Source organism: Elgaria multicarinata, chromosome 3, assembly GCF_023053635.1.
Source record: "Elgaria multicarinata webbii isolate HBS135686 ecotype San Diego chromosome 3, rElgMul1.1.pri, whole genome shotgun sequence".
Classification (NCBI taxonomy): domain Eukaryota; kingdom Metazoa; phylum Chordata; class Lepidosauria; order Squamata; family Anguidae; genus Elgaria; species Elgaria multicarinata.
The window spans coordinates 121,059,802-121,087,675 of record NC_086173.1 but is presented as its reverse complement, the minus strand read 5'-3'; the positions used below and the strand labels follow the sequence as shown (position 1 = coordinate 121,087,675).

The window sequence follows — 27,874 nt, the reverse complement described above, 5'->3', positions numbered from 1 at the left end:
GCTGTACCAGGCTGGGAAGACCCTGGATCAAGAGGTAGCAGTGAGTGGGTCAATCTGCGCTCTGCCGCTTTGTGGAAACTCCTCGCCAACTGAAATCAGTTGGGGCAAGTGGGTCCTTATGCATGCTGTCTTCCAGAAGGTGGTCCATGCAAATGGACTGAACACCACAGTAGTAGGGAATGGCACAAAGGGGGTTTCTATTCTCCAGTTCTGTGGTTTAGTTTAGTGGTCAAAATGTAAACTAGTGCCCTCCAGATGTGCTGGCTATGGATTATGGAAGTCACAGTCCAACACATCTGGAGGGTATCAGGTTGGGGAGAACTGGTGTGGCCTATGGTATGGCTAACTCATATTTCTCCAGAGACAAGGGACAAGAGCTCCTTCTCTACCTGCATCATCATCGCCCTTTGAGAGTTATGGGGGAAAGGTCCATGGCAATAGGAGAAAGCTCTTCCCTGCCTCCTCTCCCATCATAGTATTTTGCAGGTCCTCACACATATTTCCCTATTTTAAAATGCAAAATAAGGGCATGACTAAAGGAAATGGAAGTTTGCAAACAAATTTGCCTGTACAAACGGCTGTACTCAAAATTAATTACATATAGAGGGTGCACCGCACACACTGCTTTTATTCTAAAAGCTCATCTAATTCTTCAGCTTTTTTATTCTAAAATCTCAACTAATATTTCAGCAAAGAAACATTTGTTACCACATAGATTTTTGCCACATATGAACCAGTTATTATGCCAAGACAAATTAGCATTATAGTTGATTTTTTTAAAAAATAAAAAGCATATTATTTTATTAGACTTTTGCCTGATGCTAATGTTCCAGGGCTTTCCATTATGTTAGGCACAATGCACACACAGAATGTGATGTAAAAAAGACTCTATACAACAAAATAATGCCATAATTTTCCTCTCCAAGCTGACTTTGCCTCATCAAAATAATATTCTTAAAGCTAAGTGAAGCCTTATCTTTTACTGAATGTACACATTTTATGAGTTCTCAAACACAAAAGTTACAGTCCACAAAACTGTGCAAATAGTTCACTGTGCCCAAGGGGTCTTTCCCAAAATGGCAGCTCCCCCATGTTGCGTGGTGAAAGCCTTTCGAAATTGAAGGGAAACTCAAAACCCAATGTGTGATACAACATGATTTTTATTGTTTAAAGGATGGGAGAGCCCCAAATCCCAGTGGGTGCACCCAAACGTACAGGCTCACTTAAAGTTGCTCTTTGCAACCAGTCAAAGATTGTAAGCAAGACACATCTATGACCAGTGTGTAAAAATAAAATAAAAAATCACTTGTTTTCCTCTTTCTTCCCCGTTCCTTTTTCCTTTTGTGTCATTTTCTTTTATGCTGTAAAAAAAGCAGACACTGTCTTGTTTTTTATTGAGTTCTGGAAGATTTTCTGATTGAAGAGAGGGGTGGAAATGTTTACATAAAGTAATGTTTACCACAGCTTGATGCTCCATTTGCTCTAAGTAAAATGCAAATGCAACATGAACAGCTGATAGCTGCTGGAACTAGCTCTCTAGCACAACCTTGTGGTTGGACTCTTGCTAATTCACTCAGGGTGTATCACTCACTGTGCCATTAAGTGCAGACCTCAAGGAGCACTGTGATGCCTTCCTGTGACACATGGATCAGGAGACTGGCTGTTGTTGCTGGATTTGCAGTGGGGTAAGGGATGGTCAATGTTTACACTTCTTTTTAAGGTAGTTAACAAGTAACGCAAGAAATCACAGAAAGAGCCTGAAATATAAATACTACCTGAGGCCACACACACACACGCGCACACACACATTTTGCAACTAGTAACTTGGATTATGCAGTAGAATCCAAGAAAAACAAAGCATCTCTTACCATAGGATTGGCAGCAGGGAAAACTATGCTGAGCCCTTACACTGATTTATTCTATGGGCTTGGACGAATCCCATACATGGCACTTCACAGCATGTTTACTCAGAAATAATTCCCATTAAGTTTAATAAAACTCACTCTCTTTGGATTGTAGCCTTACAGCACACACATATGCAGGTCTACACAGGAATATGCCCCATTGCGTTCAATGGGGCTTACAGATATATACTGTATGGGTACAGGACTGCAGCATTAATTGCTTTTCCTCACTTTCTAATTCTAAAATGAGGACAATAGCACTTTACATACAGTCATATGAAACTGATGATTTATCAGTCTCCAGACTCAAGTCAGAAGTTGCTGACTTCCTGTTGTTGTTGTTGTTATTGTCAGTTATGGCTACATTAAAGCAAACTGTTGTGTCTCAGTTCTGTAAAATGGCAATGGCAGCAATCCTGCTTCACTTTCTTATTGAGACCATATGCAAGACAAAGCACTGATCCAACAAGCGGTGATCTGTGCAGACTTTTTGATCAAGGAGAAGCTGTTGCAAGAGGAAATGGATATCCACCATCCAGCAGCCCCATCTGCATACGCATTTCTAGCCCTCCTTAAAAATCTGCAAGAGCAGCATCATGGCCTATATGATGGCAAAAGCCAGTACAGCTTTTTGCCATAATAATAATAATAATAACAACAACAACAACAACAACAACAAAATATAACAAAAATGATAATAAGTTACTGAGCATTTATCATTGCATAAATGCAGCTCATTTTTCCCCCAAGCAGTTTATTCTCTTTCTGTGAGCAGATGGTAAACATTTGGATTCTGAATATTTGGGTTGCACTGCTAATATTTTGCTATTTTCATTAACGAGCATAAATAACACTTACATGAAGAAGAGTCTCTCCAGAATGGATTTTCTCTTCCTGTTTCAGAAAAAGAAAAAAATAAAATAAAATAAAATGAACAAAATAAAAAAGTAAAAAATAAGACGCTAATGGAGGAAAGAAATATGAACATAATCCTGCTAGAGTTAAATAGCCCACAAATGTTTTAAAAACTCAAGACAGCGCAGACTCTGTTATCAAGAAACAGTTTCCCCCCTCTAATTTTCCACTTTAATCTTGAATACAATACGCCATCATGATATTCTGGCCAACCATCTCTCAAAAGTAAACAGATTACAAGGTAACATGTGTGAGTAAAAAATAAAGTTCCAACACCTTTCTACTTGGCGCAAGAGAGGAAGGCTGCCCCACCTCCCCGTCCCCACATTTGTTTATACTGATCATTGTCTAGGATCCCCATTGTTTACCAGCCCTTTTCTCGCACTGAAAGGTCCGCAGTGGCCTACAGCAGGGACTTCTGAACTTTTCAGGCTTGATAATGAAAAGCTTGAAATCAGCTTAGGAACATCGGAAGCAGCCTTCTACCGGGTCAATTTGTCCATTTAGCTTAGTATTATCTATTCTATCTGGCAGCGGTTCTTTGGAGGCTCAGGCAGTGGCTCTTTCACATCACTGTGTACCTGGTCCTTTTTAAACTAGAGATGCCAGGGACTGAACCTGGGACCATCTATAGGCACAGCATGTGCTCTGCCACTGAGCTGTAGTTCTGTCTTTTGTCCCATGCTCAAGCCTCCCTTAAACAAGACTTAGAAGCCATTAAAAGTTCTGGCCTACCAGGATGGGGAGGTGACTCAGAAAGACTTGTACTTTTGACTCTGCAAATCCAGTCTGAATACACTGTCTGACCCACTAAACTGCAATGTGGACCTGGGAGCAGGGAAAGTCTGTAATGGTGTTTGACTTACTCCCTTCACTTCCATTCCATTCCTCAACTGCAGTAAATTCTACAGGATTGGGATAGGGAGCCGGTCCAAGTTAGGGGAGGATCAACTGGAAGGCAGAAATTGGGATCAGAGACTAAGGACTGCTGTGTTTGAGGTGCCAAATTTCTCTTCAGGCTCCTGCAGTCTGCAACTATGCCAGGACTCTACCACAATGTTCTCTGTCATTCCCAAGTTCTGCTTACCAGCCTAAAGTCTCACGAGTTCAAATGATCTATGGTCCAATCTTATAAACTCCTGCATTGGAGGCATGGCACAGCCCTTTAGGATTTTTCCTACCCGTACGGTGCCACAACAGGTGCTTTCTGCTGCATAGTTACCAGATCTGACTATACTGACTGAGAACTTCAATGTGATACAGTGGTGTTTCATGTGGGGATTTCTGCTGTATTGCAACAGGTGGTGAAGAAGCAGAGAGCAACAAGGGATCTTTTCTGTCCCAACAGTCCAACTGAAAATATGCTTCCTAAATGTACACTATTCCGACAGCTAAACAGCTCTGCTGCACTTCCCAGCACAGGATGTAGTGGTAGCAAGTCATTCCTGCAGCTCCCTAAGACTTAACTGCTAATTTCAAAAGTGTATTCCAACAGTTAAGTGTTAGCTAAATCATGACTTGGATGCATGCTGAATTGCTATAAAACAGGGCTTTACTAGATTCGAACAGGGTCCTGTAAAGAAAACGCCAAGCCTCCTGTTAAAAAATATGCAATTTTGCTGTGCAAGCTAGGCTAAAACTGAAATATTTTATACTGGCTGCTGGTGACTGCACGTGACTGAAAAACATACAGTTTCTTTTTCCCAGGCTACAGGAAGGGATATGTATTTCTCAGTAATTCTAAAATCAGCATTGCCAGTTTAAACCTAGAATTGTTGAGATAAACTTAGCAGTGTGTATAAAACTAAGAGAATAAGAATACTTTTAACACAATTGTGCTTCAGAAAAGAGTGGACTGGGCTTGACTTCTTATTCTATGGATATTTAAACACTGGCACCAAACTTGTTTGTATTCTTCTTATCTTTTCAAAAGCTACTCCTGTTCAAATATTTTGAGCTATTGCAGCTCTCAGAATGACCTCTGGATTACTAGCTGTTAGACCAACTCACTGAATTAATAACAATTGTGGAAAATGATGGTGGTGATGTTGATAAAACTAAAATAACAGCAATAATAATAATAATACAAAAATAATACAATAAAATAAAGATCTAGTTTTATTCCCTCTTACCTAATGAACTATCTTAACTTAACTGAATTATTAAATGTATAAAACCACTATGACGTTTACTCTAGAGAAGAATCTCCTAAACAACATACAAGAGAGCAGAGACCATGGGAAACAACCTTGTTATAGTTTCGCTGACCAGGAGTAGACATGAGGCTGTCGCTTCCACTGAAATCAGCAAACCAACACTTTCTCATAACCAAAGCCACAAGTCAAGAAAAAAGTCGATTTTCATACCCTAATTTTATTCAAAGTTGCACTTAAGGATACAACTTGCATGAGCATAGCTGTCACTGTTTTTCAGATGTTTCTGTTTCTCCAAATGATATCTTTATTTAAGTATTTATTTGATGTTTAAGTGTACTGCACCAATTTAAAACAAATATAAGAATTAACATGGTTTAAACAGCGAATAGCTGAAGATTAATTCCTCAGAGCACTCTGTCACTTCAAGATCCAATCAATAGGTTGTACTACCACAAAAGCAAGCTCACATTCACGGTGTCTACAGAACAAACAAACAATTCCTAGATTGGTCTTAAACTAGCCAAAAGGTAATTTTTTCAGTCCCTGTTGGAAGAGATTATTCAAACATGTTTGAGTTTGAAGTTGAGCTAGAAAAGATGGGAGAACAAGAATGGAATTGACCAAAGCTTAAATATATCAGGAGAAGATGCACAGAGATACAAGTTGATGATGGCATAATATCTTACACTGTAATATCTTACACTATAGGTAGTAGATATTGGCATATGGCCTTCAAGGCCCATTTTACCAATGACTACTTAACATACCTAGTGGGAAGGAAGCTGGTTAGCAGACCTGGGGTATATTGCTGCCAAGGGACTTTGTGTAGCCCAGTGGCTCTTGCTAGAAAATCCCCAGCCACTCCTGCCCCTATTCCAGCCTTCCTCAACCTGGGGAGCTCCAGATGTGTTGGACTGCATCTCCCAGAATGCAGAGCTGGATGGGGCATTCTGGGAGTTGTAGTCCAACACATCTGGAGCGCCCCAGGTTGAGGAAGGCTGCCCTATTCTATGGTCAGCTATCATTTCCACTGCTGGTGTAGTCAGTGGATGGAGCGTTGGGCTTGGAGATATGATATAGATTCAAAATCACTTCTGATATGATGCTAAGACTCCTGGTCAAATCACAACTCTTTAGCCTAACCTTTGCAGGTAGTTGAGAAGATAAATAAATGAGATATGAGTTTAAATTCACTACACAATTGTGCAGGAATTATAAATCAGAATTTTAAAGAAATAACATTAGCTCTTCTCATATTTGTTGTAGTTATTTGAACATTTCTTTACACGCACACGTCCATACACACTCGGAGGTAGGTTAAAAGTAGTGCAAGTGTGTGTGCCAATCCCTATCATTAGGAAGAGTGAGGCAGTCGCCTCAGGTGGCAGAAACTGGGAGGTGGCTGCTCCCAGATGTGGCAAAGGATGTGGTTTCATTGCTAGTATAGATGAAAAAATCAATTATCAGTCCAGTTGGCTTTTGTTCATAGAATGAAAGGGATGTATTCTTGTTCTTTGCCTCAGGCAGCCAAATGTCTTGGGCCAGCACTTATTTTAATTTCTAACTCTGATCAAGCATTAGCCAAGATCGAAAGATGATCCCCACAACACTCCAAGCATAGAGAAAGACTGAGTGCTTGCTAGTGCTCTGAGTTCTCAGAGCAACCTGGGATAGTGAGCAGAAGCCTTTTAGAATCCTGATTAACTCCCAGGTGGTCTGAAAGACGAAAAAAGAGAACCACACTTGGAGTGGATGCAAACTTCCCTACTCCTCTAACAGCAAAGCAACACTTTGAGGGTTTCTGAACGAAGCCGTTACATCTCTGATCACTTTCTATGTGTTGGGATGCCCTCTTATCCTTGCTCCTGCTCCGTCTAAAAATTAGCCTAAATGCTGGGAATGTTATGTGGAAAGATGGTTATAAAAAAATGGGATTTTATTGATTAATTTATTTTATTGCATTTATGTACCGCCCCATAGCCAAAGCTCTCTGGGCGGTTCATATAAGATAAAAACATTTAAAAACAATATACAAAAATTAATGAAGGTGGGTGGGTGAGTCAGGCCTATCTTCTATTCCCAGCTGATTTTATCCTCCCCCCCTCACTCTCCTCACTTCCTTTCTTATCCTTCAGACCCCTGCCTCTGTCCATTGCTTCATCTTTATCCTCACCTCATGCCCCTGCCTCCTTTTCTTCTGAGCCTGTCTCTGCTGCAATGGAGGTAGGGCAAATGAAATCAGTAGCTATTGTCTCAGACTTCTTTGCTCCATTCTGTACAAGTGCAGAGAATTCTGATTTGAGGGTAGGGATTGGTGTAACGGCTGCTGATGTCACAAAGGCAATGTTCTTAATAAGGAAGAGCAGTCTGGTTCTAAGTAGTTGCTAGGACAATGGGGGCATTTAGGTGGCACTCTGTCCCTGCTTAAGATCACAGGTTCCCCAAATCTAGTCTAATGTGTTGCCCTCCTTACCAGCTTTCTGCTGGGAAATAGGAGGAGGATACAGCCATTTCCTAGGGGAACAGGGCATTTTGGGGAGAGGGGGCTCTCTCAAAGGGCACAGGTTCCTCATATCATTTGCCCTCCTCCCCGCTCCCACCCCTATCTTTCTGATGGAAACCTTTCCTGTCTGCAGTTCTGGGAAGGGAGAGGTGGAGTTGATTAAGCATGTGCTTACAATCATTTGTAACATTATAGAACTAATATTGATATAACGACCATTTATATATGATACCGGTAGCATATAAACAACTTTAAACTACCCAAACCTTTGAGTATGAATTGACTTCATTGAATTGATTGACTAGATATCATTTAATGGTCCTTTTCTTCATGTCACAAGTATAGGGGAACATTTGTGCACAGTTAAAGAAGGGTACAGAGGAACATTTAGAGCCCGCAGTCAACGAGTGAATAGTATTGAATAAGCATGGCACTAGCACTAAATTTAATGGTATCTGGTCTGAATTTTTAGAGCTCTTTAAATCCTGGTCTGTTTGTATCTTGTGTATCTCCTGAAACTTGCCTCACCTTCACATTCCCTTCTCTCCATCTCTTTTCATCTTTTTTGTACTCTTGTTAGGCTTAGGTTACAGGAGGGCGACATCTGGTGAGGATGGGTACTGTTTTAGATCAGTTTGCTTTGCATTATTATCCATTAACAAAAATGTCAATAACAATAATAATTTTTTAAATGGTTACTTTCTCTTCAACCAGCTCTGGCCACATGCAATGGGATTCTGCAATATTTAGATCTGGATATAGTCCACTGCCAATCCACCATAACACCATATGTAAGCCAGAGTATCTTATCTCATAACCTCAGAAGTCATGTGAGCAGTAGCAGCTGAATTGCAGTCTATCATATCAAACATTGGCACTATTTTGAATATTTTCCATAGATTGAAATATCACTTCAATATTAATTTGCAGGCATTTCCCAAAACAATTCTTGCCACTTCCAGCACTGTGTAATGGGAAAGTATCTCATTTTCTTGAGATGTCCAGAATTCATGGTTTAATATTCTATATACAAGCTTAAACCCAGATTTATGTTTGATCTACTAGCTATCCAGGGTCATATATGCCAATGAGAACAAAACTACATTTTTTTATTCTGTTGGATATGTCAAGCAAGATTTTCAGATACAGGGATTAGTGAGGTGTGATGTTGGTATCAGGGATGACTACGCAATCCAATTGGTCCATGTGGGAAGCTGTTTGCAGATACTAAATCAGCTGTGTTGGGCCCTGACTATGCAGATGTGTTTTCAAGAGCAACCTCACCACTACCTCTTAACTGGGCCTATCTGCCATTACACAGATGACACTCGCCCCGTTCAGACAACACGCTAAACCATGCTGCTTAATCACAAAATGGAATACATGCATTCCGTTAACCATTTTGTGGTTAAGCAGCATGGTTTAGTGTGTTGTCTGAACAGGGCCAATATGCTACTCCTACAGAGTAGGAGCAAATATTACAGAGGGATGCTTTCAAGTATAGAACATTTTAGCAAAGTGGTATTGGTAGCTCAAATAAGCAAACCAATCCATATGTTACAAGAGAAGACAATCACTTGCCTACCTCCAGGTTCACCATCCAATCTTTCCTAGAGTGATAGATTTTTTTATATTCCCAACTATAGTGATTTGGTCCGTTAGACCATTAATAAGCAACCTTTTTGGAAAAGCACCACATGTCAAGTCCAAAGTGTGAGACAGTGCCAGTCTAGTGCATTCTGCTGTATATATGCTTTCTCCAGTGCCTTAGGGTGGTTTTGCCTCTAGCCTGCTAATCTAAGGAGCAGGCAGCAGCATACAGATTTGGCTGCATGCCTCCATGCAACTGCCAGACCTAACATTCCTATGGCTCACATCCTGGAGTGTAACCAGCTACCAGGGCTTGTACAACTTGTGGCATCCATGATACGGGTTGACCACCCACCTATGAGCATGACACAATCTTGTCTTAGCATTCTACCATGTGGGCTCTATCCAACAAACGATCTGAAGTTATGGCAGCTTTAAGTGGTGGTTCATAGGAAAGGAGGGAAATCCTGGCAGACAAAACAAGGACTAAATTAAATGTTACGGTACCCACATTCCCTCCCCCCCCCCACACACACAGGGCAAACAAAGGAAGTATGAATGTGATTGAAGAATAGTGCACTGGGAAAGGGATAAACATCTTACTTCCCCAGCACTGCTTCATCAATCAAACTGGCAGCCCCCCATTGCTGCATTTAATCAAAAATGAAAATAACAGGAGATCCAATCACAGATGCCTCCTGTAATGCAAAGTTTGCCTCTGAACTTTTAGTGGGCTATATTTGAGATTCCACTAGTGGTTTGGCAAACGGCCACTGAAATAACCCCCAGAAAGAGACCCATTCTCTCATCCCAGCCCCACTAAAGCAACAAGATTCTGACAGGCATATATCTCATTCATATGTTTTTGATATTCTCCTCAGATGTTTCTCCATTTTTTCATTAATCAGTAATTAGCTTCTTCTGTCCTAGCTCATTCTCCTTCTCCCATAAGAAAAGAGGAGGGGACCCCTAAATATACTTTATTCCATCATTACAAAGAAACAATATTAATATTCAGATATTACTGAATGTATATTAGAGAGAGTTACTCCAACATAAATTAGCTTCAGCAAAGTTGCTCCAGCTTTGCACTAAAATCTGTCCCTGATATCTCTAAAACCAAAGCTTCTCATTTTATGATCGGCTCATAGACTAACACTTCCGGACGTTTGATCATTTCCTAATGCTCTATTCTGGCAATGCATAAACTTAATATTCTTTAGACCGCACCCTAGAACCACACACAGTTCTGCCCAATGCAACGAAGAGCTTTTTTAAGCTAGTTGTGTCTAAATCTCCATGTTGGAACATACCAATGATATAGCTCAAGGACAAAGCAACAACATAAAAATGTTTTCTTTTTTCTGTCTTCTCTCCATGCTTTCAGTAAAATAATGTATTTGTTTGTCTCATCTCACATTCTGCCCCCTACAGGATAGGATGTAGTTCACCAGACCTGGTTTCGATGCTGGCAAAAGTTATGTCACTCTTGGGTGGCAATGCTATAAGAAGATTAACTGCAGAAGAAAGTGGGAATGGAAAATGAAAGACGGAGTCCTTGGCAAAATGAACAAAAGGGTCTAAGGCTTGAAAAGCAAAAGAAAGCCAATGTTGTTGTTTTTAAAAAAGGCTATAAGGTTGGGTAGATGAAAGAAGAACAAGCTAAAATATAAACTAGAAAGAAAAACTGGTCTACTGGCCAGTTATTTCTCTCTGCAGAATTCATTCACTCTAAGTATTTAACTTAAGCAAATGATACTGTTATTACGGTATATGACGAGCTCATCTCAGGTACAACCTAAAATCCATTCTGGTTTTCTACTGTAAGAGATCAACTTATAAGCAACATCTTTTACGTAAATATTTCCATCACACTCCTCTAAAGCCAAATTCTGCCAAAAGGTTATTTGTATTCACCCAAATACAAATCTAGATATTCACTCATTTTCCAAGGACACAAAAGGTTTGGCCTAGACTGGTTTGCAGTTTTCCCTTCAAACATTATGCATGAATCACCCCATACATATTTTTAAAAAAGTTCATTCACTGAAAGCACTTTTAAAAAATAATAATCAAGAGTTTACAAAATCTTAGTTGGCAACACCTCCAAATTATACAGCCCACTACATGGCTCTTCAGACAAAGCTGTTTGATTTTGCCAGCCCAACATTCGAGACAAGAAAGTACAGTGGCTACCAAAATAGCACATTAAACACAACTGACTTTTCTTGGCACACTTTCTTAATGCCTTTCCTGATACGGTTAAAAATTAGTAGCTAAGAATAAAAAAGAAAACAAGAAAAGCTCTCTCTTCACCTTGGCAAGGGCCACAGGGAGATTCGAGAAGGTATTAAAAGAGGCAGTTCTCTTTCTTCAGCAACACACCTGGCTTTTCATTTCAAAGTATATGTCACTTTATTATTTTTAGAACAACTAAAGAGAAGCAGTCATAACAATAATTATTTGCAAGTAAGTTACATTTGAAAGAAAACAGTTTTCCTCCCAAGTATTTAGTATTAAGTTGCACTGGTAACAAGATTTTTAAAAAACAAAACATGTTTTTCATCATGTTTAGTTCAGAATGTATTCACCTTTATCAAAAATCAGGCTTCATAGGTAATGAACACTTTGTTCTCCAGTTAATGAAAACATATAAAGAGAAGATTATATCCTCAATTGGCCATCTGCTGATCCTAACAGGCATGCAAAGTGGCTTCCTCCTTATGTTCTTATATGGAAATTTAGATGGTGCTGTCTCAAAAGTCTGTATGCTTCCCCTTTTGTTAAATGATCATACAACAGATGAATATTCATCCCTTAGTGCTGGCTTCTGATCTCAGCAACAGAGATGCAAATTTACACTGAAGTGTGCCCCAGGTTCAATTCTTGCCAGCAAACTTTCCAAGAATATCACAATCCATTTCTTTTCCTTTCACCATCTCCCTCCAAGAAAATGAGACAACGAATGAAATAAATTTGCTAGAAGGCTATTGTAGTCCAGTTATAGGCGCATCAGCATCAGTTGTGTAGCAATGCTTGAGGCTTGTCTTTTCTAACTGGTTTTTTTAAGGCGAGCCGCGTGCTTAAAATATAATTTAACCACACATTGCATGGAGGAGGAAGCAGGAGGGGTGCGGGGTGTGGGGAGACAAGCACATGTTCGCACATACAAAGGCAGAAAACGCACTAAATCAGGCGGAAGACGTTACCACACAAGTGGCTGATATCATTTAGCTGTTATATATGTCATTTAAAAGTTAACACAAGGTATTAAAGGGTGACGAATGGGGGGGAGAGGAAGGGGGGTAAGCTACGAAACGAACCCACACAGCCTAACTAGAAAGGTGCACATGCAGGCACATTTTTTTAAAAGCAGACAAAAGGAACACCGCCATGCTCTCTTTAAACACACGCACACATACAGAGAGAAGCAATGCACCTTAAAACTACATGGCGTTGGACAACAAATTTCAAATCTCTTAAGCCGGCTAAAAAAAAAAAAAAAAGGAAGGGGGGAAGCAGGTAAAAGGAAGGGAAGATGCGGGGTGGGGTGGGGGGTGATGCTCAGGCTGAAACCTGGCAAAAATCCTGGTGCAAGGATTTCTTCCTTCCCACCTTGACTGAGGGATGGCCCCGGAGAAGAAAGAAGCACAAGCGTCCCTTTCCTTCAGCAGACCCAGCTCTTTCTCCAGGAGCCAGCCCCGAAGAAAGGAAACGCTCGTGCTGCTTCCCAAGGAGCCGGTCCTCGTCTTCAGTCAATGACACGGGAGAGGAGATCCATATGCCTGCCTCCTTTGTTCCCAAATGCGAGGAGGGAGAGCGAGCGAGCGAGCGAGCGAGGGAAGGGGAGAGGCGGCGGTGGCCGGGCGCCCACCCGCCTGCCTGCCTTTCTCTGCTTTCCAAAACCACCGTCAAGGAGCCTGGGTACCTGTAGCAGCGGCTCCTCTCTGTCCAGGTAGCTGTCCAGCGTCTTAGCCGTCCGTGGGTCTGTCCTATGCGTCCCGGGGAGAGCGGCAAGGCGGACTAACCGGGCTGCGAAGGAGGAAACGGTAATTTATAAGCGCTTTCTTCCTGACCTCTCGTGTCTGTTGTCTAATGAGGGAGCGCTGAGCATCACCCATCCTGCTGAGTGGAAAAACACCAGCTCGGCCTCGTCTTTGGCGGGGGAGGGAGGAGGGAGGGGTCGACGTGGGGGAGAGGAGGGGCCACGTTTCAGTCGGCTCGTTCTGCACATGCAGGGAGAGGCAAAGGGAGGGAGGGAGGCGGAGGGAGGGGGCTGCGGGGGGAGGCTCGGCTGGCAGGCGGCCCGCGCGGGGCGGGGCGGGGCTGCCAGGCACGAGGAGGTGGGAACAGCTGCCTGGCCCGGGCTGCCGCTGTTGTGCGGCCGGGAGGCGGGAAAGGGCGCCAGCCGCTGCAGGCGTGTGCCAAGAGGCGGGAACGTTTCCCCCTTTCTGGCGCGAGGCAAATGAGAAGCGGGGTGTGTGTGTTTCGGGGGGAAAGCAGCCATAGTTGCATTCCTGGGGTGTGAAGGGGATGGGTGTTGAGAACCCGGGTGTGTGTGTGTGTGTGTGTGTGTTGGAGGGAAGCGGGCATAGTTGCATTGCTGAGGCGCCACACAAGGCGTTTTTCTCCCTCCAGCCCACCCGCTTCGTTGCGAGAAGGGGACGCGACACCCGCCAAGCCCGCTCTAATGGAGCCGCGAGGGCTCTCGGCGAACGCTTCCCCGACCCCCAATTCCACGTTGGGGTGGCGAAATTAAACGGAGGGAATCGATTCACATGTCGCCAAGGTGCGAGTCCGGGTTTGGCCCTCCCCACGCCCCGCAATATAGGTTCAAACGTGGCGCTGCAACCAATCACACCTCCCCGACGTCCCAGTTCCTACTCACCTGTGACGTGGGTAGTTCTTGGCCCTGGGCAAGCCTGCTTTCGGCTTGTCCTACCTCTCAGGGTTGTTGTGAGACTGAAACACTGTTCCGAGTTCATTTAGGCGGTGGAGAGATGGCGGGGGAGGACTTTGGAGGACAAATCACAAATGGATTAAAGGCGTTACAGACTTGGAACCACAAGATGTCATTTGTAACGGATTACTAGAGCTTAGCCCTGGTGTGGTGCCTATTTTCAGTACCCCGGCTCTGCCCTGCAATGTGTGAAGTAATATTTGTAATTGCCATTGAATACGTGCCCAAATGAACGCTCATAAATTGGTCATTGAATTGAGTAACTATTGTCCACACATACCTGGAATGGCAGAGTTCCTAGTTAGTGGGTGTGTCTTCCCAGCAGGCATGAAGACTTGGTGTCTGGCACTTTACAAATGAGTCACCCCCTTTTAAGACTTTTCATTATTATTATTATTTTATATCCCACCTCTTTTCCTCTTGTAATGAACCCAAGCCAGTTTACATAGTCCTTCCCCTCTCAATTTTATCCTCACAACACCCCTGTGATGTAGATTAGGCTGAGACAGTCAGTGACTAGCCCAAAGTCACCCGGTGAGCTTCATGGCCTAGTGGGGATTAGAATCCAGATCTCCTGAATCCTGGTCCAGCACTCTAACCACTATATCACACTGGCTCTGGAAATAAGGAACATTGTGGCATAACCATACTCAGATCAGGCCAGTATAGGGCATTGAGTGGGGAGCATCAGAATGATTAGAGAAGCATACTTTTGATTAGATCAGCCTTTCCTGACCATTGGCCATACTGGCAGGGGCTAATGGGAGTTGGAGTTCAAAACATCTGGAGGGCATCAGGTTGGGGAAGGTTGGGTTAAAAAGTCTAGCCTGCATGTGAGTGTCGTTACTTGGGAAGCACGGAGAGATGCAATTAGTCAGATGCAACTGTGCAACACTAAGACGATGAAGCAACTTCCTTTAGAAAAAGCAATGAAACCCAATGTGTGTGATGACTGCCAAAGCTAGTGCGATGGAAGTGGAGAAAGTTTAAATTGACATTTTAAAAGATCTGAGAACGTTGAGATAGATGCTCTTTCCAGAAGTTGCACTTAAACTCTTGTTAACTTTTGCCTGAAGAAAACCCATTGCACTCCCCCTTAATATGGGATGGTGCCAATACTCAAATTGGGAGGAACAGAGGTCATCTGACAGCTGCCCTATGTGGTGAGTCATTGGACTATAGGGGACAGATTTTCAGTGAAGTACCTTCAGGCCCTGGAATGACCACCCACGCAGGTTGGCCTGTTCCATATCATCTGAACATGGTGTGACAGGAATAGCTTCTCACCCATCCCACAACCACTACTGCAAGCCACTCCTGCTGCATGTTGGGTTCCTATGACACAGGAAACTGCAATGCGCACAGGAAGTTAGGGAAATTCTGGATGTGTAACTGGTACAACATGGGGGATGGGGACAACCCTCAATGTGTTGTTTATCCTGCTGATAGTCCAAACCCAATCCATGTGGCTTGTTTGATAAAAGTAAGTCACACTGCATGGTTAACAAGCCACCCTGCAGAAAATGTCCTGCGTTCAGACAACATTGTAACCCATGGTTCAACAACCCACAGTTCAACAACAACTCACAGCCAACCACTGATTGTGGGTTAGCATGTTGTAAAAACTCAGTCACTGTCTCACCTCTGATTGCTGCCTATGCACGGTCCAGCCCTAACACACATATACACACTTGACTGCTTTTGCTTATATGATGGCCTTTACTGTTTATAGAAGGCCGGTGTGTGGTGGGAATGTATTGGCTAAAATTGGGGTGAATCAAGAACTGGAGCTTTTGTGGATTTTATTAAGCCTCCCTCCTTCCCCCCCCCCCCCATTACATGAGCCCTAAACAGTCCCTCATATTCATCAAATCAGTGGTGCTGCAATCAACCTTGTAGGTGTCAAGATGCAATCAGACCAATCAGAAATTATCTCTATTTAAGCGGACAATATGGTGGGAGGAGAAGCCATGGAGATCAAATTATTAGGACCTCAGACCGGCTGAATAAAGGCCTCAGCCTTACGCTCTGGCATCGGAAATAGCCACATCCCCTGCAAGGGAATATCATGAGTGCATTGCCTTTTCCACTGGGCAAAGATGACAGAGCTTCCAACAACCCCTAGATTCCCATTTGAAGGGTCACCATTTAACAGCCACCAGCCTACACCATGAATGTCTCCTCTTCTGAGGGAAAATATAAGGCAGAAATTACCATCATGACTGCCCCCCTCCTTCCTCATGGCTTTTGCAGTTGCTGTTCATTTCTCTTGTTTTGTTCAATCTGACATGCAAAAATAAAAATAATCAGATAGCTTTGGGCACTGAATGCGTAAGAGGAAGCAAAGATGTTTTGGAATCGAGCACATAAACAATACCTGGAACTGACTTAACTAATTATTATTATCATTCTTCTATAACACAAAACTGGGTACTCGTAGTCCTTGTTTTATTAAACAAAACTACTTAGAAGAGTCCTTCAAAATTATAAAATGGGTGTCAAGTTACATTGTTAAGCCCCAATCCTAAGAAATCCTGTTCATAAGCATGCTGCATCAAATCAATGAGACCTAGCACCATAAAATGTGTTTTGATATCTGGGTGGACTATGCCTAGTAGATATACTGTATGTAGCCTTAAGAACATAAGAAATGCCATGCTGGATCAGACCAAGGGTCTATCTAGTCCAGCACTCTGTTCACACCGTGGCCAATCAGCCATCGGCTAAGGATGAACAAGCAGGAGAGTGGGTGCAATAGCACCCTTCCACCCATGTTCCCCAGCAACTGGTACACACAGGCTTACTGCCTCGAATATTGAAGGTAGCACGCAACCATCAGGGCTAGTAGCCATTGATAGCCTTTGCCTCCAGGAATTTATCCAATCCCCTTTTAAAGCCAACCAAATTAGTGGTCATCACTACATCTTGTGGTAGTGAGTTCTATAATTTCACTATGTGCTGTGTGAAGAAGTACTTCCTTTTATTTGTCCTGGATCTCCCACCAATCAGCTTCATGGGATGACCCTATGTGCTAGTATTTTGAGAGAGGGAGAAAAATGTCTCCCTATCCACATTCTCCAAACAGTGCATAATTTTGTACATCTCTATCATGTCTCCTCATAGCCTTTTTTCCAAGCTAAACAATCCGAGTTGATATAACCTTCCCTCATAGGGTAGATGCTCCAGCCCCTTAATCATTTTAGTTGCCCTTTTCTGCACTTTTTCCAGCTTTAAAATATCGTTTTTTAGGTGTGGTGACCAGAACTGTATACAGTATTCTAAGTGTGGTCGCACCATAGAAGATTTGTATAAGGGCAGTATGATACTGGCCGTTTTATTCTCAGTTCCTTTTCTTATAATTCTTTACACGGGGTTTGCCTTCTTTACAACAGATGCACACTGGGTGGACATTTTCATCGAGCTGTCCACCACAATCCCAAGATCTCTTTCTTGTTTGGTCATCACCAGCTCAGATCCCATTAGGTTATACTTGAAGCTGGGGTTTTTTGCCCCAATGTACATCAGCTTACACTTGCTTACATTGAACCACATCTGCCATTTGGATGACCACTCTCCCAGCTTGGAGAGATCCCTTTGGAGCTCTTCACAATCCCTCTGTGTTTCAAAAAATTTAAATAATTTGGTGTCGTCAGCAAACTTGGCCACTTCACTGCTCACTCCTAATTCCAGATCATTTATGAACAAGTTGAAAATAATTGGTCCCAATACCAATCCCTGTGGGGCCCCACTATTTACTTCCTTCTATCGGGAGAATTGACCATTTATTCCTACTCTGTTTTCTATTCTTTAACCAGTTACTGATCCATAAGAGGACCTCATCTCTTATTCCATGACTGCTAAGTTTATTCAGGAGTCTTTGGTAAGGGACTTTATCAAAAGCCTTTTGGAAGTCCAAGTAAACCATGTCCACCAGATCACCCTTGTCTATATGTTTGTGGACACTCTCAAAGAATTCTAGTAGATTAGTGATACAGGACTTGCCTTTGTGGAAGCCGTGTTGATTCTTCTTCAGCAGGACCTGCCTTTTTATATGCTTACTAATTTTGTCTTTAATAATGCTTTCAACCAATTTACCTGGAACAGATGTCAAGCTAACCGGCCTTGAATACCATCAGGATGTTAGGAATAATTGCACTGTTTTCTTTGGGTTTATGTCCGGTTTAAAGTGGGGGGAAAGGGGAAAGGAATGTCACATGTTTATGCTGAATTTAAGCTCAATGAAAGTCCTTAAATGTGTTCTCATATTGTATCTATTTTTGTGAACCGCCCAGAGAGCTTCAGCTATTGGGCGGTATAAAAATGTAATAAATAAATAAATAATAAATAAATAAATAAATCTATTGTACATAGCTGGTGTCATTTGATTAGAGTCATTAAAATCATAATATTGGTACTCTGTTTTAAAAAGGACAATTTTAGGATGTTTTTAGAATGTTTTAAGGATATTTTAACAATGTATATTATGTTCTTAATTCAGTTTTATGTATTTAGATTTGCTGTTGTTCCCCGCCTCAATCAAAATGGAGAGGGGGGTAAGAAATTATTATTATTATTGTTGTTGTTATTATTATTATTATTATTATTATTATTATTATTTTAATCTTTTCCTCTTTTTTGAAGTTTTACCCTAATGTTCACTGCTCCAGAATTTGCCTTAGATGTGGAACTTGAGAGATGTTGTAAATAAATAAATATACCTTAGTGTATAATCAAGTTATTTTGAGTTCAGTTATTAATGTCTTGGTAAATCTACTAAACTTTAACCAAAATGTTAACACTGTAGGCCAAGAATGCCTCTCACCTTGGCATGACATCTGAATAATTTGCCACAAGTATATGCTGCAGTTATCACGAAAAATTCACAAGACTCCAAATGAGGGACAAATATTTGGAAGCTGATAATGCTGTTATGTGGTTACATTTACACTGGTCAGCTTGGGCAACGACTAGGTCATTGGGCATAGGTCATCCAATGTAAAATGCTCACAGGTCCCTATCACAGATGTAGTCATACGCACCTGAGAGCTGTTTCCTTGTGATGTGATCCCATCCCACTGGGGTTAGGGGGATGCGCAAATAATCCAGCTACATGGGTGGATCAAATCACATGGACCTTTCCCAGCACCTGGTTGACTAACTGCCCAAAGGAAGGGTGCTGATTTGGTGGGAAAGATCCTTGTGATCCGTCCCACCCAAGTGATTGGATTATTTGCGCATACGTGCACACAGCCTTCAGTGGCATGGGATCATATCACAAGAAAGCATCTCCTACCCTCAAGATGGGAGCATTTGCACACATTTCCCAGCTATGTGGGATCATACCATGGATACCTCCCACATGACTGAATGTATATGGGAATCTTCCCCAAAAGGAAGGTATAAATAAAATAAATAGGTTGAGAGATGCAGGATATGTTTGTTGATAGATTCAAAGAACCTATTTGCCACATCTGTATTTAAACACACGCTACAGGAGGAAGGGGAAGGCAGCTCTCAACTAGGATGGGTGAAAAATAATTTAAGTTCATTCCCCCCCACCCCCAGAATTTATCCAATTCATGTCCCCCAGAACCAAATGTGGACCTGAACACAATCCAGGGCCTGAAGTCTGTGTTTTTCTGAGCTTGCAATGTGATTTGTACAATAAGAACAAAGTGTGTTCAATAAACCCATGCATTTGAAAAATGTACATAAAAATGCATACATTTGGAAAATGCACACAAGCACCTTTAGACAACGAGTAAAAATGTGTACATTTTAAAATGCACATAATTGATACATACATTTGGGGGGTGGGGAAATGAATGTGAAAATATGCACAATTTTTGTGCAGGCCCCTCCACATACACACAGAGCTCGCAACTCAATACGGACATGAGTCAAGGAACAGGCTCCAAAGTCGAAATCAGAGAACATCAACTTGCTCGGGTTTTACTGATTTGCACGTCCAGACTCTCAACCATGTGTGAACTGGATGTTTTGGGGAGGACATAGGCGAGTCATCAGCTGCAGTACTAATAGGGGATTTCCTCTCAATATAAATACTAACTTCAAAGAAGGGTTTTTCTTTAAGATTTGCATGAAATGTACACATAGCAGGAAAAAAAGAGTTAAATTCCTGCTCTGACCCAGTTCATTGTAAGTGCATACCCCGCAGTTGAAACAATTTGCATTTTAAAAAACCTGCAGCTGAAGACATATTTAGTCGTGTCTATTTTAGCCTTAAGAGAAGTTTCTAAATGGATCAGAAAATAAACAAATCTATTAGATCAGCTCAAGCCCATTGAGTGAGCCGAAGCAGCTCCTGAACGATGTTATTGTTTTGATGGCCATACATGATTGATTGATTGATTGATTTCCAATCATTTGTACCCTGCTGTTCCATTTACCAGACTATCAAAGCAAATAACTAGATTCCTTTAATATAAAAGCTATCCAAATGTTATAAGCTGCAAGATGAAAACAAATAGACAATGCAACACAGCACTTAAACCAATTCAGTAAAATACCCCAAAGCCCAAATAGAACATGTCAGAAGGTAAATAAAGATGAGCCAGACAGACCTAACTTGGGAGGGAGTTCCAGAACATTGGTGCCACAACGGAAAGGGCTGTCTTTGTTGTGCCTTATTGTATTTTTGTTGTATAAACTGGACTATGGCAGCAGCAGGGAAAGGTAGATTGAGATCTGTTGGTAGACCTTTAACTGATTTGTCATCGCTTGGCAAAACTATCCAGCTCTCTAGGGTATAACAATAGAAACAACTAAAATATGTAGTAAGAAAATACATTAGACTGCTGAAAGTTAGCTTGAGGGAAAAGAAGAAGTAGATTTTTCCTTGAAGAGACTGTGAGCTCAGTTCCTGGCCTGAACATGTGCTCAGAGGCAACCTATTATTTAATTTTAAGGGCATGTCTTCCCCCTGAGCCACTATTTTGCTCTTAGCTCTGGCTGATAGGCCTTGGAGTTGTAGGTAAAAGAGCCAAAATAGATTTCACTGAATTCTGGCATAAGCCACCTTGAGGATTGTGGAAGAGGGTGGGAAGAATCTAAATGTAGAATATAAATAAGGAAGTGGGTTAACTGGAACAGACAGTTGGACATCATGAAAAAAGAGGACACAGATTTGCATGAAATGTACATATGTCGATGTATAACTGCCCAGAGAGCTTTGGCTATTGGTAATTATGACTATAATTTAAATAGAAATGCAATACATCACACCATAGTGGTTAAGACTGTGACGGGCTAACTTATCTTCCTGCCTGTTCAGTTTGTTATCCAGGAGCTAAAAATTGTTGATGGGCAATTTCAGGGCCCCTGTTCTTCCTTCCTTCATATTTAAATCAGACAGAGCACAGCCCTTCAAACAGAGCACAGCCCTTTGTAAAATAGGACACATGGCCACACTAAAACCCAGGGCACGGGGTTACTTCTTGGATCGTCTCTGAGCGGAAGGCTAGCGCTGATGGAATGCAGCAAACTCTTATCTAAGTAGGATCTTGTAACACTAAACAAAAGTGCACTTTGTCGCTGGGATCACATTCCAGTTAGCTGAGGTGTTGATCTGCCCTCAGTTACCATGAAGGAAGTGGTTTGTATGAAAAGGTTTCTGGCTGATTCAAAGTTTTGCACCATGCAAATGTTCTCCCAAAGTTTATCTTAGGACAACTGTACGGTGGGATAGGGTCACAAATAGTTCTCAAATCCTAGACCCAGAACAATATTTAGTTACACCTAGGAATTTCCAGTTAATTGACTTGAGGGAGTTAATGTTTTCATGGGTGAATGCAGGTAGTCCCCAAAAGCATTGTTCTATGTGATCAGTAGTTATTGTTTACTCCAAACTGCAGTTGTTTATAGGTCATTATAAAGATGTCCGGTTGATTTGGAAGCTTGCCCAGTGTGTTAATTATTTTAGATTTTAAGGACAAATGTTTTAGCCTGAAGTAAGAAATTGTGGCAATGCATTGAATTGAACTGGGTAAACAGGGTCCTGCCAGTAATGTGACACACCTTTCTCTTGCGTAGCTGAGCCTTTTGGCTTCATTTCTGAATAATATCCTCCTCTTTGCCACTACCAGTCCCTGTGTGTGTGTATTGATATAACCATATCCATACAAATACATATACCTGTACATTAAAGATAATATTTTATGCATCTGACAAAGTGAACTCTAGCCTGTGAAAGTTTATGCCATAGTAAATTGGTATTTATAATGTCACAAAACAACAGACTAACATAGCTATCTTTATGGAATGTGGTCTTTCTTTCTTTCTTTCTTTCTTTCTTTCTACGGCGGGGTTCACACATCATGCTAACCCATGGTGGGTGGAAAACTACACTGGGTAGGTGGTTATGCAAACAACCTACTGTGCTCCCATCAGAAGATCAGGCACACAAGTTACCCAGAGTAGTGTTTTTTTTCATCCCTGCCCCTTGCCCATTCTCCTCCTGTAGTTCTCCTGTCCAGGTATGTGGTGGGAATAGAGATTGCTCAAGAGAAGCAGAGCAGTGGCAATCTTTTTGGCCGCCCTTTCCAAGCAGCTCTGTAGGCGATCTCCATAACCCGCACTGCATGACAGGCAACATGCTAACCCACCATGGGGGTGGGGAGGACATCTCACAGACACCTCGCTAACCCATCATGGATTGTTCATGGATTAGCGTGTTGTGTGAACCCAGTCTGTGCATGATTTATTCACTTGGAGAAGGGCCACAGCTCAGTGGTAGAGCCCATGCTTTGCAGGCAAAAGGCCCCAGGCTCAATTGCTGCTATTGCCAGGTAGAACTGAGAAAGGCTGCCTAGAATCCTGGAAAGCTGGGGCCAGTCAGCTTTTAGGAGGAAGGAGTAGAGAGTAAAGGCAGTGTGGAAGTGGGTGGGAGGCTTCAACAGTGGTGTCGGGGTTGGGGGATCAGGGCAGTAAAGGCCCTAGGCCACAAGTTGTACACCCCTGCTATAGGCTAGGGTGACCATATGAAAAGGAGGACAGGGCTCCTGTATCTTTAACAGTTGCATAGAAAAGGGAATTTCAGCAGGTGTCATTTGTATATATGGAGAACCTGGTGAAATTCCCTCTTCATCACCACAGTTAAAGGTGCAGGAGCTATACTAGAGTGACCAGATTTAAAAGAGGGCAGGGCACCTGCAGCTTTAACTGTTGTGATGAAGAGGAAATTTCACCAGATGAAATGACACCTGCTGAAATTCCCTATTTCAATACAAGTGTTAAAGATACAGGAGCCCTGTCCTCCTTTTCATATGGTCACCCTACTATAGGCCATTGGTCGTGTTGTCTAACAGGAGTCCCCAAGCACCACGTTCTGAAAACACCCCTGCAAGAAGGACCAGAGCAACCATAAAAAGTTTCCTCCAAGTCCCATCCCAGCCAGAGGGCTCAGGAAGATACCAAGGTCAATGGCAGAGGAAAGCAGAGAGGTTCAACCAAACCAAGAGGGACACACTCCTCTTGTACACTTCCCGGTGTAGATTATCCAACAAAGGCAAGTGGCAACCAAAGCAGTCTCCATCCCATAATCATATCTGAATCCAGATTGAAATAAATCTAGAAAATCCACCTCATCCAGAAATCCCTGCAGCTGAGAAGTCACCACGCCCTCATCTCGACAGTGGTGTTTTGGTGCTGCAAGGCCCCCACACTTGCGTTCTTTCCTGGCATTTGCATGGGAAGGAACTCAAGTGTGAACTTTCCCCAGGGCGCTGAGGGGGAAAGGAATGAGGGAGCAGGAACTAGGTAGCCAGGGTCAGCCAAGAGGATAAGGAGAGGAACACTGGGTGCCCAAACCACCTCTCCTCCCTCTGACCTCCTCCTGGCTGCCCATTCCTCCTCCCTTTTTATTTTTATTATCTGTATCTGCGCAGCTGATCACCAGATAGGATCATAAAAAATTAAAAAGGGGGGAAGAATGGGCCCCATTCCTCCCCTCCCCCCCGTTCTTTTATTTTTAATTTTTAAAGAGGCACAGGCCCTGTGCTTCTCCTCCCCATCCCCTCCATTTTTTAAATTTATTATTTTCCACGGGGCACAGGGCTCTCCTGAGCTTCAGCCCCTTCTCTGTGCAGGCCTTGGTGACCAATCAGGGGATGCCATGGGCTGTGACAAGCCTCCGCTGCCAAAAAAGTCAGAGTAAGTGATAATGATAATAACTGGACAAGCAGAGGTCAAAGTTACATCAACTGGACCTAGACCAAATATGACATCCCAATCTGACATCAGTCCAGATATGAGCAATTTTGTCTACATCGTGTTGTTCAGATTGGTCAACAATGGCCTATCAGGGGATGTATGGTTTTTTTCTTATGGGCTAGAATGTAATAGCCCTATGACCACCTGAAAAAGCTTTGTTTGATGACTTTGGCAGGCACAATAGCAGCTGAGAAGAATTATTTCTTCGCCATCATCAACAGAGTAGACCTTCAAGGGATTCTGGGCCCTGTTCAGTCAGACTCATTCTGCGTTTTCTGCCAACTTCGCTCTAGCCATCATTCCACTCTTTTCATTTGTTAATAATAATGTTCTCTTACCTACTTGGGTAAAGTAAGGACTTGTGGAATCATTTTTGCAATGCACTTTCGCACCTGTGAGCTGTCATCCAAAACATACCTGAAATCAGTGGGAACTCTTTCCAAGGCAAGTGTGGGTGTCATCCAGAGAGCACTAGTTATGCCTGTCACACAGAACCAGTGAGACTAAATAAGGGTGTGTTTACCTTTCAAAACTGCTGAAGAAGGGCCCTTTGCTGCTGAGGATTGCATGTCAGCATCTGTGGGGATTGAATTACTGCTGTTCTTCTTTGCTGTGCCACACAGAGAAGAGTGAGCAGACATCCCCTGTTTCTGTGCATTAAATGAGTGAGAATGGGGGAGGATGCTACCCTTGAAAGAGGCAATTGGTCCAGCTGCCTATTAGAACGTATGTAGCTATGCTCTTTCCTACAGCCATCCAGCAGTGTGCCAGCATTAAACTGTCAGTGCTGCTGCATCCTGCGAAATCTTTTCTTATGGAAATGTGTTTCCATGAAAACGAGATAAACTCTGTTGTTGTGGAGTTAGAATCTACTTTGTCATTTGGGATGTGTTTTTTAACTGAATGTTCCATCATTGGTTGTTTTTACTGAATCCTCCATCCTTTGGGCACCTGCAGTGCTGGCTTAACAAAAGGCCTGGGAGCATTTTTTATTTTTATTATGATTATTTGTGCTACGTCTACAACACCTGCAGTTCAGAGATGTACCTGGTGAGAAGTGGCTTTTTGGAACAATGGTGCCAGGCTTTCATTAATTCTTTTCACCGAGCTCCTCCCTGCTTTTCCCAATTTCCCCCGTATTTTCCACGAATACAAGGTCACAGCAGTCATCTCTCCCCTCTGGGTTATTATAAACCTAATCACAGGACTCTGAAGCGGAAGGCAGGATCCGTATGAGGAAGGAGGATTTCGTAACAAGGCAGAGAACAAACCACATTGGCCAGGTTTGCTCCCACCTGGTCATAATTCTACACAGCTAGCAGTTTGCCTAGAAGGGCATGACTCCTGAATGAAGTATTTTAAAAACTGCATATTTTGTAAGATGTCATTTTAAAATCTGCTGACTCCCAAATATTAGAAGTCCCTTATTTGAAAACATGATGGTAATATTGAAGTAGCTGTGTGAGCACCTGCCCCTATCCTTCCTACTTCCCTTTCAGTATGCAACTTCATTTAATATCTATTTAATCCTGCTTCTCTGTGTGCTCAAACCTCGCGGTGTCTTATGTTAAATCGGCCTTCTCCAACATGGCTGGACCGCCAGCTCCCATCAGCCCCAGCCAGCATGGCCAATAGCCAGTGGTAACCCAACACATGGAGAGGGAACCAGGTTGGGGAAGATTGTGCTAAAATCCTGGACTTGGTGAAAGTAATCCTGCCATCAAGGACCCATGATCAGAGCCTGTGATCAGTGAAAGATTAGCCTGGCACTAATGGCCACCTACATAGGGTGACCATATGAAAAGGACAGAGCTCTTTTATCTTTCACAGTTGTATTGAAAAGGGAATTTCAGAAGGTATCAGTCGTATGCACGTTGCATCTGGTGAAATTCCCTCTTCATCACAACAGTTAAAACTGCAGAAGCCCTGCCCTCTTTTAAATCTGGACACTCTAGTATAGCTCCTGCAGCATTAACTGTTGTGATAAAGAGGGAATTGCACCAGATGCTGCATTCATAGAAATGACACCCACTGAAATTCCCTTTTCTATACAACTGTTAAAGATACAGGAGCCCTGTCCTCCTTTTCATATGGTCACTCTACACATACAAGGTGAGGGTGGGCGTGCTCCACTGTCTTTGGACACTCACTATCCTGACCTGGATCCTTAGAGCTGTTTCTCCCTTATACTGGAAAGGACTTACATGCCATATTATATACAAGTTGTTATGGTTGCCCACCAAACTCTCCTATGTATACACCCACATTTCCAGGGTATGATGGATGCTGCTTCACAGCCTATCTTTTAGCATGAAAATTCAAACATCCTCTAATAAATAGCAGCAACAACCTAAAACTATAATCGCTATAACAGGGGCCAGCAAATCAAATAAACACTTCACCCATCACCAAACTCAGCAAGCCCACAAAACAATAATGCAGCCTTGCTTTTACATCCCTCATGTTCTAAATGACCGCACGTTTTCCTCCTTAAAAGGCCAAAAGAGAGGTGCACAAACAAACCTCATCGTTAAGTCATTCTATAGCCTCAGGACTACACTGATGCATCACCAAAATAGAGAATAAAGGAGGACTCCAATTTATATTAAATGTGCATAAACAAAGCTACATGTGTAGATGCACATTTAGAAACAATAATGGAAATGGAAATACAGTACATCTCACCCGGAAGAGGGCAGGGAGAGAGACTGTAACTACAAGATCTGCTGTCAGCCTGCTCTCCAGGTGCTAGCTGTTGTTGGGCAACTTCAACACTCCTTCACTCCCTTCTTATGGTTCTTTACCTTAAAAATGAACTTGGTCTAGACAGCTCTTCAAATAGAAGACCATTCTCTGACAACCCCGCAAACAGTGGATTGTCCTCTGTAAAGTAGGACAAATGGCCACTTTACATACTGATGATTTAACTTGTAAAATCAAAAGATGAAGGAGGGTCCTACAAGATCATCTGAAGATGCTGGGGCATAGGAAGAGACATTTATCTCACCAGAGAGGAGAATACTAACCTTGCTGCCCCTGAACATCATAACTATTGACTTCTAGGAAGCACAATAAGATTCTGGATTCCATGGACTGGTTCTTCGTGCTCTGATGCCCCTGAACAGGGAGGTTGCATTTGATTCTCATGGTCAACATCCTCTGATAAACTAATCCTCTGTTAATTTTTCTTAATCTGCTTTTAAAGCCATGGCCATCAGCACATTTTGTGGCAGCCAGTTCCATAAATGTAGGACTCTTTGTGTGAAGAACTGCCATCTTTGAGACTATTTTAAATCCACTATCAATCAATTTAATTAGGTGACCCCCAATTTTTAGTATTGTGGGAAAGAGAAGGGAAAGCCTTCTCTCTGCTCACATTCTTTAGCCCATACGTAGCTTTATAAACCTCTATCATGCCCCTCGATAGTCATCTTCCCTCGCCATTATGAACTAATCAAAGACGTGTTGTCAAGTATTTCTCACTTCAGTAAAATGGCAAGCTTTACAGTCACCTTTTGATCTTCAGATTTCTTTCTCCTCCTTTATTTTAAATGCAGTTAACACAAACAAAGCATAAAGAAACTGAGAATTCTGCACTGATACCTTCAACTGCGCA

The 27,874-nt window shown here is 42.4% G+C and overlaps 1 protein-coding gene across 3 annotated transcripts in view; it reads right to left on the bottom strand.

The window, feature by feature from the left end:
• SLC6A6 (solute carrier family 6 member 6) overlaps window positions 1-13,207 on the bottom strand; it is a 64,183-nt gene extending 50,976 nt beyond the window's left edge. For 2 of the 3 annotated variants that reach the window (XM_063121396.1, XM_063121398.1), the window contains exons 1-2: window positions 12,997-13,207; window positions 2,763-2,798 (exon numbers count right to left, since the gene is read on the bottom strand). The gene's annotated coding sequence lies outside the window, so the exon portion shown is untranslated. The remainder of the gene's footprint in view (window positions 1-2,762; window positions 2,799-12,996) is intronic. The other variant, XM_063121397.1, reaches the window with a different exon arrangement.
• Window positions 13,208-27,874: the final 14,667 nt, after the last annotated feature.